General features: G+C 35.5%; 1 protein-coding gene across 3 annotated transcripts in view; it reads right to left on the reverse strand.

The window, feature by feature from the left end:
- The window catches only part of ANKRD11 (ankyrin repeat domain 11), a 147,638-nt gene that overhangs the window by 122,831 nt on the left and 9,499 nt on the right, over positions 1-15,308 (reverse strand). For 2 of the 3 annotated variants that reach the window (XM_088136254.1, XM_088136250.1), the window contains exon 2: positions 6,258-6,337. The exons of the other annotated variant lie outside the window; for it this stretch is intronic. The gene's annotated coding sequence lies outside the window, so the exon portion shown is untranslated. The remainder of the gene's footprint in view (positions 1-6,257; positions 6,338-15,308) is intronic. 3 annotated transcript variants of the gene reach the window in all.

Genomic DNA, 15,308 nt, shown 5'->3' on the forward strand with positions numbered 1-15,308 from the left:
CGTTTTTAACTTCATTCCGTCTTAACAGAGTTATTTTGAAATAACATATAATTCGTATTCATCATAGTGATATGAAATTTTACCTTCTTCTCAATCTTAAAACCCATTTTATTCATCAATTCTGTTTGATCTTCTATTTTCACATTTTTTTGTTAATATCTTCGTCTTCTGTTTATTAATCTTGAAACCTGTTAATGCACCAAATTCTTTTAATCCATGTTTTAATTTAAAACATCCATTAATGTTTCAAATCCCTTTAAAGGGTCTTCCAGAACCAACACCAAGTCATCTGCAAAAGCCCTTAACTTGTACGTTTTTTTAATCTTTACTCTCACAATCCTCTCATCTTGTCTTATATCTCTATTCAGTATTTCAAGAACAAAATAAACAAGAGAGGAGACAGTAGGCATCCCCATCTTGTTCCTTTTATTAGATCTCCATTAACAATTATTTGTGCTTTCTGTGAAGTGTAAATCAATCTTACCTATTTTATAAAGTTCTCCCCAAAATCCATACCTTCCAAAACGTTGAACACGAAAGCCCAGTTCAAATTGTCAAAGGCCTTCTCTGCGTCTAAGAAGATCAATGCGGCTTGTTTTTCATTATGTTGCTCCAAATATCCCAAAATGCCCAACACGTTTCTAACACTGTCTTTTAACTGTCTTTTAGGTAAAAACCCACATTGATCCTCATGAATAAATTCTTGCAAAATTATTTTCAGTCTATCAGCTAGAATCGTTGTGAACAACTTATAGTCATTCAATAATGATATTGGCCTATAGTTCCTTGTTAAAGTCAAATCTTGTCCCTCTTTGGGTATTAATGTTATATTGGCCTCCTTCCAACTCTCTGGCATCTTTCCTCCCTGTAGCATAGAGTCCATCGTGTTTTGTAAAGGTTGTAAAAGTTCGTCCTCAAAACTTTTATAATAAGAGCCTGAAAATCCATCTAGTCCTTGCACTTTTCCTAGTTTAATCTTTTTTATAGCTTCAGAAACTTCCCTTATTGTTCTAGGTCTGTTCATAATCCATCTGTGTTCCTCATGATCCTTAGTAAATTTTGCTTCTTTAGATATTCATCTATTTTCTCTAGAGAGATGTCACTTCCTGTATACAAATTGGAATAATATTGATGAAACGCCTTTTATACAGCTGCACTGTCCATTAATACAGTATCTCCCTCTTGTAGTTTCAATATCATTTTCTTTTCTTTTTCTTTTGGTAATTTATATGCTAGCCACTTCCCTAGTTTATCTGCAAACTCAAAAAATTTTTGCTTTACATAATTCCTTTTTATTTCCATTTCTCTTACTGTTAACACAGATAACTGTCATTGTAAAAGCTTAATTTGTTGAGAAATACTTATCTTCTCTAGAAATTTCTTTAATTCTTTTTTCTTTATTTCATCCAAAATAGCTTCTGTTTTCTCTTGGCTCTTCTTTTTAAGTTCACTGTTATGTTGTATAAAATAACCTCTAATAAAAGCTTTACTTGCATCCCAAACCATTCTTAAATCAGTGCCTTTACCTAAATTATTTTGAAAAAATTGTGTTCTTTTTATAATCCTCCACTATTGCTTCTTTCTGTAGGAACATTTCATTTAGTCTCCATCTAATAGAATTAGATTTTCTTTTATAAACCAAACTCACAGGATTATGATCCGAAAAAGTCTTTGGTAATATCTCTACTTTAGAAACTTTAGTAGCTTCCAGTGACGATTCATGGAGAATTAGATGTCCCTGAAGGAGCAGGGACAGCATTGCAGTGGAGACTGGCAGCCAGACGGTGAATTCTGGCTGGATAAGTCTCTCCAGAAAAAGGAAAGAATGTGAGATCGCCCACTTGCACTCCAGACAGCTATTCCTCCTGAGTAGACTGCAGGACCTGAGGTTTTTACAGTCAGCTCATGAGTTGAATGGCTCGGAGTCGAGGGATTTCAATCAAGCTCACAGCCGTAACGCAGCCTATATGGACATAAGGTTCGCACAAGGCTAATTTCTTAACCACTTTCAGATGTAACTAATGTACAGCTAAAGAGGGATTTTCTGAGTGGCAGGATAAGAAAATTCCACTTGGTGAATTATTTTTTCTGGATTACAAAGGAATTTTTAAAAAAAAGGTTTTAAAGACTTAAAAACTTTTGGCAAAAAGCTTAACAAGGAGTCAATGTAAGAAAGCTTAAAACAGATAAAGGGGACAGTTATTTTGAAAGATTTTTTTGGGTGAAAGTGCTTTTGAACAAATTGGAATTAAATTAAATAAACCGAACCTTCATGGGAATGTTTTTGTTTACTATTAAAGAGTGCAGACAACTGGTGTATTTTACAAAACAAAAGATAAAGGTAATATGAGCCTGACTCTGAAAAACAGCTGAAAGCTATTTTAAAAGATAACTGTAAGAATATATGAGTCTTGTCATATAGTGAGTAATAAAACTCAAAACAGCATACATGCAATTTTTTTATAAACTAACATACTAGAATGATCAAGAATCATTGCCCATGCCATACAAACCATACTGTCTTCACAATATTTTTGGTCATAACCCATGGCAGCAATGTGGGTAAACTCTTGAGCTATTCCAGAGAAAGGAATGTGTATGTTATAGAACATAGTTAACACATTCTAGAGAAATTTTATAAGCCCATATGGATCTATTGTTATCTCTCCATTCCCAATCCTCATCGATTCACACCAACTATTTTAACCTTTTCTCTCTCAGCATTATACCACAGAAAGACACAATTTCTAACCTTAATAGGAGAAAATGTCTGAAAATATATTCAGGAAAGCAGTTGAAATTTAACTCAAGGTTTTGAATAGCTCAAGCTATATTACAATTTTTCCCTAATCATTCAAGAATCAGTAATAATTTAAATGGCAGTGTACCCAAGATGTAATTTTGCTAATATAAAAGCCTAATAATTTGGTCTCATTTTGTCTAAGCATTTTACTTTATAACATGCAGCTTTTCAGAAGATAGCTTCTCTCTTGAATCACACGGTAAAGCTCTCTTTTTACTATTACCCTTAATTTTGTAACTGTATTCTTGGGAAGTCAAAATGTAGCAGGATTTAAGGTTGGAAAATTTCTATTTAGAGGCATAACTATACTCATCCTCTTATTCTTACACCTACATTTCACGGGAAACTTTGTGAAATTCTACTGCTGAATCCATTATCTGAATTTCACTCCTGCTCAAAGAAAGACTTGACCTATCAATTTCCGTACAGAAAATTGTGAGCAGTGAGAATTACACCAGCTGTCAGGTGGTATACATCAAAATTCTTTGTTTCTGAAGTCACCAAGTCCCAGTGTATCGGTTTTGGATCGTAATGATAAGAAACAGCATTCTACAAGAAAACAAAAGCTGGCTAACTCTGAGGAATGTGCACATAAAATTATGTTTATTAACGTGGCATAAGTACTTCAAAGACCTAACAACTTTGCTGTGTTGCATTTTTTGGTATTTCACTAGAGCTCAATGTAAGAGCATATTTGTTTCCTAGTCACCTTTACAACCGCAGCTCAGCTTCATTAATAGTATGTTCCTTCATAGCAAGTCAAGAATCCACTGATGGCAGCCTATCATTATTTGCAAATAATTCCCCATCCAAGAATCACCTTTCCAATTTACCAGACGGCTACTGCTCTTTCAATACTCTAGCATGAAAAAGTACTTTTTCCAATTCAATCTAAAAATATGCTATAATTCCTAGATATCAGTATACACTCAACATTCCAGCAACCTACCCCTTATCATTCATCATTGGCATGAGACTTTTAAATAAGTAATAAATCAGAAATAAATGAAATTTTAGTACTGTTGTAGATTGGAAATTTGGTAAAGGATTATAGGTATGCACATTCAATGGATCACTGTCAATCAAAAGAACATCTCCATAAGATAATGAAAGTAAGCCCTCTAATTAACAGTTTTAAGTCTGTTTTTATGTCCATGGGAATATCATCTTTAAGCCCTACGTCATCAAAATGCAGAATATGTGCGGTGACACTTGTCACTTGACACTCATCTTTTGGGGACCTTTACAAGACCCAGATTTTTTTGTGAAAAATGGTAGGCAAGTTGAGTATTCTGTCTGGAATGCATTTAACTAACCCTTTTTAAAGTTTGAAACAGCATTAACACTAAGAGTGCCAACATTCACACCCAATATGTAAAGTCAAAGCTACAGCAACTATAATTTATTTGATCAAAGTACAATAAAAATAGTGCATTCAGCAGTGATTCATAAGGATGTGCCAACCCTGAAACAACAGCTCCTGAGTCTCGTAACCAGGAAGAAAGGGGGAAGAGGGCTTATAATGGAGGATTCGGCAACATTCTGAGCCATTGCTGAACTGCCTTTCCCATAGGGATGCAACTGGGATTTTTTTTCTCCACAGAGCCCAGCTGGATGTAAACCATTTTTAACTCATTTTTTTCTTCTGCTGTCTCCCACCTCACCCCCAACATTTGGTCCAGTTCTGTTCAGTTTTCAAAGTTATCCTGCTGAAAGAGAGGCAGATCAAAAGACAAAGTCCTGAGGTCCTTTATATAATTTATTTCCAATATTCCACTGGATTAGAAAGAAAAAAGAATTGTTACTGCATATAAAATAAAGCCTCCTCAAATCAGACTGGACTCCTGGCAGTTAAGCAGAAGCACTCAAGCTTTTGTTAGCAATAGGATGGAAGTGGTTTGTCACAGCCTCCTTCCATGATTTTTTCCAACCTGCCAGGCTAGCCTACAAATCCAGTTTTTTCAAGATCAGCCAACACTGACTAGGTAACACCACTACAAATACATAGCCTGTATTAAGTTTCACAGAGAAGAACTGATGCTCATCAAAGCAAAATACCATTTTTAATTAACAGAGATCTCCATCAATAAAATGTCACTACTGAATAGATGGGCAATTGACAGGCTTCCCAACGCTGCCAATTTGTCATCTAGAATTCTTACAGTCTCATGGACCAAAAATCACATCTCATGATTTAATGGGCTCAACTTCAGTTAGAGCCTTAATCAAAAAATTCAAGTAATTACTCCAGTTAACTGAATTAGATCTTCTGCTCTGATATATTAATTTCAGTAACAGATCACATTTTCTAATAATTGCTTTTCAGTAACAGCTACTCCAGCTATAGACTGGAGTAAGAATATACTTTGATAGAGAACTTTCCAACTGCAGAAGGAAAACAATCCTTTATCTAGCAAAGTTGCCAGGATACTAATATTTTCTAACTCTAAGTGACAGACAAACAAAAGGCTAACAACCATCCTGTACTAAAACATTGGCCATATTACCCTTTAGGAGCACTACGATGGGCAAACACTAGTCCACAGGCTATAAGCAACTGGGGGACTTTGGTCTTCAGCTGAACTGAAGGACATGAATCTCTCCTAGCATTCCTGCAGAAGTGGGTAGAAAAGAACACTCCTTTTCACTAACAAGTCACTCTGCTTGCCTCTCATGGCTGAGTCTCAACCAGAATTGAAAAGTTGGTTAATGTATAATTTTTGCATAGATTCAAATAGATGGAAGAGAGGAGAGTCAGGTACAAATCTACAGCACAATCCATAATTAGACCACCATACTTGCTGAATGGCTGTTACAGTGCAATGAAACCCCTTTAAAAATCATGTTCAATATTCTGAAGTGCAATTTCAGTTGTTTCTTTGCAAGTTAGTGATCACTTAATAGTAACTGGCAAAGACTTTAGAAAAAAGAAAAGATCTTTGGGGTCTATTTAACACATTACCATGATTTTTTCGGTTCAGATGTATGAATAAAGCTAGGCTTCGGCACAGTACTCTGCAAAAACACTACTGAGCCAGCAGCCAAGGATGTATAATAACCTATCATAAAACTATCTTGCCATTCAGCACTTGGTCACTTGCAGCAAGTAGCAAGTGCTATCAGATATAACCTTTTCCACATAACTCTCTCCTGGCAAGGGGATGAGAGAAAAAAGGGAACAGCCAATCTCACATTAGACTGCAATCAGCAGAAGGGCTCAGAAGGTAAAAGCAGCTTGCTATATTTGATTTTTTACAAAACTATGATTTCTGAGCAAGTTTAAGACATTACCCTGTGCTACAAACCAGCACCAATTCAGCTACTTACCATTAAAAAGACTTCTATTTAAGTGCCATGAAAAAACACTACCCACTTTCTATTTTTTAAAATCATATTTATGTAAACTATACCACTGAAAAAGTAAAAAGGCATAAGAAAATAGCATGATATTTACCGATTCCATAGCTGAAAGCAGCAGTTAGCTGGACATAGATAAAATCCAACAAAAGGGTGTCCCCCAAGCAGTGCTATATTCTGAAAAACAAAAAATAGCCCATAAATATTTCAGAGAAAAATGCAGGCTTAAATGTATAGACAATGTCTTCCTTTAAATTCTATTTTCATTTCATTTGTTTAGCTCCTCCAAAACTCCACTACTAGAAAAGGTTCAAACACACAAAATACTTGACAGGATAATACAACTGAAATTTTGTGTATGCGCGCACACACACACACATATATATATAATACAGAATTATTCCTGCTCTTTAGCACCAGGAAGACAGGGGTTGGGGATGGCACACTAATCTTATAGCAAGTTTACCACTTGGGATAATTTGCAACTCACAAATTTATATAACTTGTTTACTCATCATCCTTGCTCTGAGAATTTTTTTTTTCAAAACAAGAGAATGTAAAGGATATATGAAGAAACTAGTACATATTCTACCTCTAAAGAAAAGGTATAACCTTAAAATTAAACTATTTATGGCTATTTTTAAATACAGAAGCAGTATTCTAGAAGCTAACACATAGGAATATCTGATGTCTGTATTAGCATTTTAGGACAAGATGTGACTCATAACTGCAGAGAAGCCAGCTGTTCTTAAGTCAAAGCAGCCAAGGCAAACCTAGGAAAGGAAGACTTGTGCAAGCATACAACATCTACACATGCGGCATTCTCTAGTAAAATAAACTAAACAAAAGAATGCATAAAATATTAATTTTAGCAATGAAATGGGATAGCTGAATAATTGTCTAACATGATATAATGCACCAGCTGAAGCTAATCATATCTGGTCTTGTAAATCCCTTTGGATGGAACCCTAAGTACCTCTAGAGGAAAAGCAAGACACTGTGTACTATAACTAATAATAAAATGTTAAGGCTGCAGAAATATTCAGTGAAGTTCATATTAACTAAAGGTTACTGGAAAAATGGCCTTAAATATGCATCTGAAAATCACATCTAACATCACAGAAACACTGGGAGAATAAATGAGAGTTATAAGCATTATTGTACCATGTTGGTTGCATAAATGGGGCACTATTTATTTGAGGGAGAGAGTTCATACCTTGCTGTCAAACCAGACATCAAGTTGAAGTTTATTTATAGTCCAAGACCAATAAATAAAAATATATCAAATACAGATAAAACACATATTTATATTTTTAAAAAAGTATTAACACAGGCCTGAAACAATTACAATAGTAATTACAAACAGGTAATCAGACAGCTTCTGTAGGCTACTGTTCATTTGCTCATGTCATAAAACTCTTAGTTTTTACAAATACAAACGTCGAATTTTAAAGTGTTTTTCTTGCTTTAAAGTATGCTTGCTTATTCATTTTATTTGCAATCCTCTCAATAGTCAGAGCGTTTTTAAACTGTAAATTGCCAGGGGAGGGGGGGACCAAATAGCTTATGGGAATGCCTTAGTACTTTCTATATCTCTGCTGAATTTGAAAAAACGATGAGCCAATGGGGTGCCAGGCAAACCAAGCCAATCCAGAAGAACAGCAGAAGAACAATTAGGAAAGGTTCCATTTCAATGCACTCTCCAGAAAGTAAGAAACGCACCAGCAGTCACCAAAACAAAGTTATCAATAATGTCAAGCGATCTAAACTGGAATATATGAGAAAGGAGGATACATTTAAGGGACAGGTGCTGGATGAACTTTCAGGGCTCAGGGTAAAGTAAGGAACAGATGGAGAGGGAATGCTGAAATAAAAAGCAAAGAGTCTGGTTTTTTTAAAAAGTGCTCTCCTGAAAAGAAAAATGCCTTTCTAATATTACCACTTCTATTTCAGTTAGCTGCCACAGGGATCTTTTGCAATTCTAAACAGAAAGAGGCTGCATGTGATACAGAGATGAAACAAAGCAAGTAAAGTAATACATTTTACTAACACTGTTTGTATAGACAGCATTGTGTACACTTCACAGAACTTTTAGGATGGCAAAAGCAACCTTCATCCTTGACTACCATATTTATGTCTGAATCTTCCTTCAAAAAGTTCACAGGATTTTTACAATTTTTTCCTAATAATTGTCTTTAAAAGCAACTTAACATATCCTAAAACAAGCTACTAAGCTATATTTTTTTCTTCCTAGCGTTTTTCCAGCAGGTGCAGGGTCCACTTTTTTTCCTCCAGATCAACCAAATATTGATCCATTTGGCTGCAATAGGAATTGACTGGCCGCCTTGTTGCCCAACCCTGGCATCATGGGCTCAGAGAGAGTGACCGTCCCAAAGTCACCCAGCCGGCTTTCATTCCTAAGGCGGCATTAGAACTCACCGTCTCCTGGTTTCTAGCCTGGAGCCTTCACCGCTAGACCATGTAACCCCAGACCCAGGTACTGGTTCAACATTTTAATTGCAACACCAAAACAATCCTTCCTGTATCTCCATTAGGGCAATTTATGATGTCAGTTAAGAAGTTAATTACCATAAAAGTTCAAAACTTCAGCCCATAATTTAAGACCCAATTAAAAAAAAATAGTTGAAAAAAGTATCCAGACAAATTAACTGTATTAACTACTCTGCTGTAACTGCTTACTGAAGTTTGTACATGGGGTCTTCCTGTTCAATATGTGAAACTGCATATTGCTGCTTTTATTGGAAGTAATTTGTTTTGCTTTGTTTTCACATGCAAACAGGATTTGGGCAAATGGAAGATGCTGGAAAATTCCAGCAACCCTAGTATATATCCTGACATGGAGGAAAGAATACTCTAAACAAGATTAGGTTTAGATCCAATAGAAAGCTATAAACTTAAAAGCATCAGAATTTTAACTGCAAAATCCTACATACTTTTAAAATTTTTAATCTAGCTTTTATGTAACCTTTAAGTAAAAAGTAAGATAACTGAATTGGTCATTATTATAACTAAACCCTACCCTCAAAGTAGTTGCTGTCTCTCTGCTTTTTCCTTCCCACTCTCTCTACATCTTCTCCACTATCCAATATCATTAACCTATTTACTTATGGAAAAATAAATACATTAAATAAATAAAAATAAAATAAATAAATAAAAACTTAGATGCAAGCAGAAACACTGAGTGGCACACTAGCAACAATACTGTTTAGCCAGAAATACAATACAGAGCAATGGTCTGTTTACAATGGACAACAGTGCTATTAAATTATACTCCCTTATTCTTGATAAAAGAAAATACCTGATATTTCCACTAAACATACAGAATTAATGGGCTTAAAATCTACTAATTTGCATTGAACATGATACAGAACTAAGAATAACTACCATTTGTTCACACTCCTGTTACAAGTCCAACATGGTGTAGATTCCTCTTTAGGTGGTAACAATGATCTCTTCAGGATACATCTCAAGGTACTCTGCTTCTTTACCACCCATTGAAAATAAAAATTGTCTCTCAACTAGCAGGAATTGTAAGTTTTAACAAAAGGAATGATTTATTGGGAACATGCAATGATCTGATGATTATTTCAACAGACAATCTTTTCCTCCAAAGAGAGCTTAAGAAATTAATGACTCTGAAATACAGAAACACTCTATACAAAGCTTCACAAGCTTGATTATATATAGGGTGCACCAAAATCAGGCCCCATAGGCCAATCACAATATGTTTTATTTTTTTCAGAGAAAATATTAAGGTACTCCGAAATGTTCAAAGGTCATACATCAAATAAATAAGGAAGAATTTAAAAGAAAATGGCAACCAAATCAATTTTTTTTTTAAATCCACACTCAATCGTTACTGATTCTGCGGTGACTGCCTGGACGAGTCCCTGCAGTTTTCAAGGCAAGGTGATTCGGAAGTGGTTTGCCATTGCGTCCTTCCTAGAGCAGAGCCCAGCTGGCGAGCGCAAGAGGCGGGGTTTCCATTGCTTCGCGCCTTTTTTGGGCGTGCGCAGCTTCCGCGTTCCCGGCATCTAAGCGCTGCCAGTATTTTTCCTCCCACCGGGGTGAGAGTACCCATTTATCTACTCACGTAAGTTTTCGAGCTGCTGGGTTGGCAGGACCTGGGGAGGAAGCAGGAGCTCGCTCTGCTGTGCGGAGCTAGGCTCAAACCGCTAAAGTGTCGACCATTTCTGGCCGGCAACTTTCAGCGTCATTAAGCCGCTGTGCCACCGCGTCCCCTTTTCCAAATCAAATATTTAACGTAATTTATGTAATATGTTGTCTGTGGTGCCTGACTCTTGGTATACCCTGTTTAATTTCTCATACCCTCAAAAATGGAGTGATACCAGAGCAAAAAGGATGCAATATGAATCTTAAATAGCCACTAAACCATATTAAATGAACAAATACTCTTTCTCCATAGTAGCCAGCCAGAATCCTCCCCGAGCCCCATGTACTCTCTCAAATACGCTTTTGCCATCAGGATCATCTTTTTTTTTTTAATTAAAAGAACATCAGAACCATCTATATGTTGGGGTTGGGGTTTAAAAAACTAAAACAATCATTTATTGTTAAATGAGTTATATGAAAAGATGAAAAGAGTACAATTTAAAAAGTAATCAGATCAATTCCAAAATATTCCTCAACTGTGATTTAATATTAAATTCATACATAAGCTCACTGAAATCTTGGCTTTCTTGTTTTTGTTTATCTGCAAGTAGAACAGTTATAACAATTGCTGATTTATGTTGGCGGCTGCTTTGAAGCCAGAGAAAGAATATGCCGCTGGAAACTATGATGTTAAGAAAGCCAAATATTTTTACCATTTAGATGATATGCAGAAAGCAGAGGACTATGGGAAAGTTTGCCCACATGCACGGTAGTTTATATCCAACCCTTGTGATGAATAGGCCACAGTACTCTCAAGCTCCGCTGCCGCCATTATTCATCCAACGAGGCACTCCCACACATAGGAGGAAAGCTCTCGAAAACTCTCCAATGCAGCGTATTAGCTGTACAGTATTCAGAAAGAAAACCCAAGAGAATTCCAACGTTTGCATGTACAGAAGCATTTGGCGATATATAAGGAACTTGCTTAATTCAAGCCAATATCTATTCTGTCAGCTATTTTTATGCTGGAAAAGAAACAGAGGACTTTGAACATTCCCACAAGAATGTGATTCTTTTAGAAACATCTTATCATCAAGAGGAAAGCATTTAGAATGGCTGGGGGGGGGGGTGGCAGGCAATGGGTACATTCAGTAATTCCTATCATGTCTTCCCCTAGATATCATCATTTACTTACAAAAATGGAAACTGACCCTCAAAATTAAGGATGACCACAAGTTCCTCTGATTTTTGTTTTAGTTTAAGGTGTATGATTATTTTCATTTTTATGTAATGCTCTTACAGGTTTTCTTTTCTAATTCTTGTTGCTTTATGAAAAGCTATGCAAAAGGTCTCTGAAAAACAACTTACCCATTAAGACAATTCTATGGTCAAGCAGGCTGTGTGTCCAAATTTAGGAGGAAATTGGAACTGTGTATTTTTGTGTTCATATTAATTTCTGTAATATGTACAACATTTACAGTATTGAACAATTATTCAAATGGTTTTTATTCATCTTAGGTCACATCTAAACTTAAATCAGTTTGTGCCAAAGGCAACCCATGTAAGACCCACAAGCCACATGCTGAGATATTTGGGCAGCCCACAGCTTCATGAAAAATAATTCCTGCTTTCTGAAAATGTTTCCAGACTACATTGCTGTGGTGAAGTGCTTATGTACATGACAGCACTGTTTTTAATAATACATTGCCTTGTCTTGCTATATCATGTTTTCCATAATCGTATGAATCAAGGACCGGAGTTACTACAGATCTGAATTTTTAGATAGTTAAAGGCTCAAGCCAGACAGAGAACACATCCCTAACTAATCCACACTGGTGTCTAGTTAAATCACACAAACAAAATAAGGACATCCAGAATATGAAATTGTCCATCTGATGTTTTTCAAAATAATCCAAGATGCAGGACTATTTCTATGCCTGTGTTTCACTAACTGTGCACTATAGGCCATGGTTTCCCTGTGTCTGTTAATGGAGATAAGGCCAGTTCTGTCAATCTGGGACAACATGAAGTTTATGTTTTGACTTATTTTACATAAGAACTCTACTGCTTTAAAAGAAACTTAATTTTAACATTTTTCCTACAGAGAAGTAAACAAAGCCACATGAACTAAGCAGAAATTCATTTCCCTTTAGCATAAATAATAATATGGAACCACTTTTAAATAAAGAACAAAAAGGTCAAGCTTTTAAGGACAAGACAGACAGTATGACAGAGCACAAATCATTTGTTGCTTTACAATGTATTTTAAAAGATATTTCTTCTTTATGCACACAAATGTGAACCTCTACATTTCAAAATATTAAAATCTTCCAAAAGAACTCCATGACACAGAAGTAAAATATCTCTAATAAAATTGTTTAGCTACATAAATTTAAAATACAAGATTTCAAACCCACTCAACAGATGCTGTGGAAATTTTAAGACCCCACTGAGGAATCCAGTTCTTGTAACCAAAAGAACTACTTGTAAAATATATTTACAATTACATTCTGAAAGATGCTGGACTTGCAGTCATGCTACAATATGTTAAGAACATCTCCAAACAGGCAAAATTCCATGGCCGAAAAACTGCAACATGACTAACACATCTTCATTAAAAAAGGCAATATAACCTAGCACTTGTTAGCAATCACTGCTATATTGTACTGAGTTTCCATAACAACAGGAGAAAAAATATATAAAGCAAAATACAGTTAAGCAAAAATTATACCCCATAACAATACATGCACAATGCAAGAACATTAGCAGTATGGCTGATAGAATGCTTCAACATACACCTTGCAAACTGACAAAAATAAGAAGTAACTACCACAATTATTTTTGAGGTGTATTTTTCATAACCAGTTTTTCCCATTTCATGCAAACACCTTCAGAACAGTAACAGCTTAAGAACAAACTGCTACAGTTACCTTTCAAGCACTAATGTAAAAGGTACACTATTTGAATATACTAAGGCTGTGATTTCCCTATCAAAGACAAGGAGCTAGTGAATGTGCAAAGTGCTTTCCAAAACAACATATGGTATTAACTAGATATTAAGATGATTTAAATTCTGAAATTATTTGGGCTGGAAAACATTTTCATTGCTCAAGGACTTGCAGCTTAAATGGCTATTCCTTACACAAAGAGCATTGTTGAAAAACTTTCAAGCAGAGTATTTCACACAGAAGAGTGAAACAGTTCTGACATACACCCTGACGATTATCTGAAAATTATGTCAAGGTTAAAATATTCATTAATTCCTTAGTTCAGATCAGCAACTAATAAATGTAACCATCTGAAATGGTTTATTTTGAGATTTTTAATCTTGCTTTTAAGACCTGAAATAGATTCCTGAACAACTCATCAGAAACTGGACCAAATAAAAGGATTTTTAAAAGTGAATAAAACAGAACAGGCAGTAATTCAGGACCAAAGTTTAAATGCCATAGTCAAAGGGCCTCCATCAGATGTTGAAAGGGTAAAGTCAAGTCCATGCCAGCATCATACAGGATTGCAATTACACAATAAATCACCAACATTAAAAAAATATTTTTATGCACAGATTACTATCTACAAAGGGGCCAAAATAGGGTCTTAGAAAGGGTCCACAGACAAATTGTATGATAGAAAAGCCCTAGCATATGATTATTAACCAAAAATCATTATACCTGTTTTAAAGCTGCAGGGAAATGTTCACATTATGATTCCTGATCCATAATATCGCTGCATCTGTTGAAGATTCCAGTTTTCAAAGGCAATCCTATTAACATCAATCACAGCAGCCTAATCCATATGTTATCAGAAAATGGACCTCCATTTTATCTGGACCGACTTTAGATAGAACTACCATCTCAGATATTACTTCTACAATTTCACAATCAAAATGGGCACAGAGATATCTATGCTGTATAATCTTAACCACTAACAGATTTCTTAGATACATTCACATGGATAAAATGTAAATGTTGCACCTCATCCCACCATAAATGGAAGCCTTCCAAAAACACTGTAACTTATGTGACCCATACCTGTGCAGTTATTATTCAATCATTTGGTTACTTTAAGCATCATTTACTTACATATTTCTAGATTGATTTTCAGAACTATGCCCTTTCTAAGGACTATACAGCACAACTAAAAACAATCAAGCAAGATTTGCAGCCACAGGTGTCTGAAAGCACCTGTGTTTTAGGAGAAAATGAACAATTTCAGATTTACAAGAACATTGCAGCCTGTCACAATGCTGGCTGCTAATAATTCAACCATTTTGAGAGCCTTTGTAACAACGGGGAGTATTAGAACAATCCTTCAGAATAAATTCAACAACCAGTGAGATACGCCTCGCAATTCGCCTTCCCTTCCCCTAGCCACAATAATCATCAGAACCGGCTATTGCAGTGGTAGAGCTTCATGGGCTTTGTGAATCCACCTCCCATCTTCTATAAAGCAACATTAAGACTTATCTTTCAATAAGCATAATATTTAAGCAGTTACTACAATATCTGTATATCTCACTGGTTAGCAGGCATCTACAACTTTATTTCAATAAACAAAATATATAGGTCAGAATTTGCCACAATTAATTGAAGTACACTATAAAGCTGAGAATTTTCACTCGGAAAATCAAACTTTATATAATAAATTGGGTTATTGTTTGCTCCACTAGATTTTACCCTGCATACTCAGCCTTAGCAATCTAAAATACAATGCTGGTTGGAAAGTATCTACATGTCCTCTTACAAGCTGTATTGCAAACTTTAACAGGCATGACTCATGAACAAAGAATGCACATGTTTTCAAAGCTGCTAAATATGCCACAGAAGGACAGCATGATGTTGCTAGGACTGGGGCTCTACAGGCATTTCCTTCTGCATAAACTTACTATGCATGACAAAATACAAACACTTTGTTTCCATCTTGTGAAGACAGTTCAGAAAACAATATTTTAAAACTACTCTTAGCTTTTCTTCACAAAACAAATAGAGCCCCTTAGGAATCTAAACTGGCATGG

This window comes from Python bivittatus, unplaced genomic scaffold, assembly GCF_059951505.1.
Source record: "Python bivittatus isolate LINGU-HERP-01145 unplaced genomic scaffold, Pbiv_v1 ctg000190_np1212, whole genome shotgun sequence".
In the NCBI taxonomy this organism is placed as follows: Eukaryota; Metazoa; Chordata; class Lepidosauria; order Squamata; family Pythonidae; genus Python; species Python bivittatus.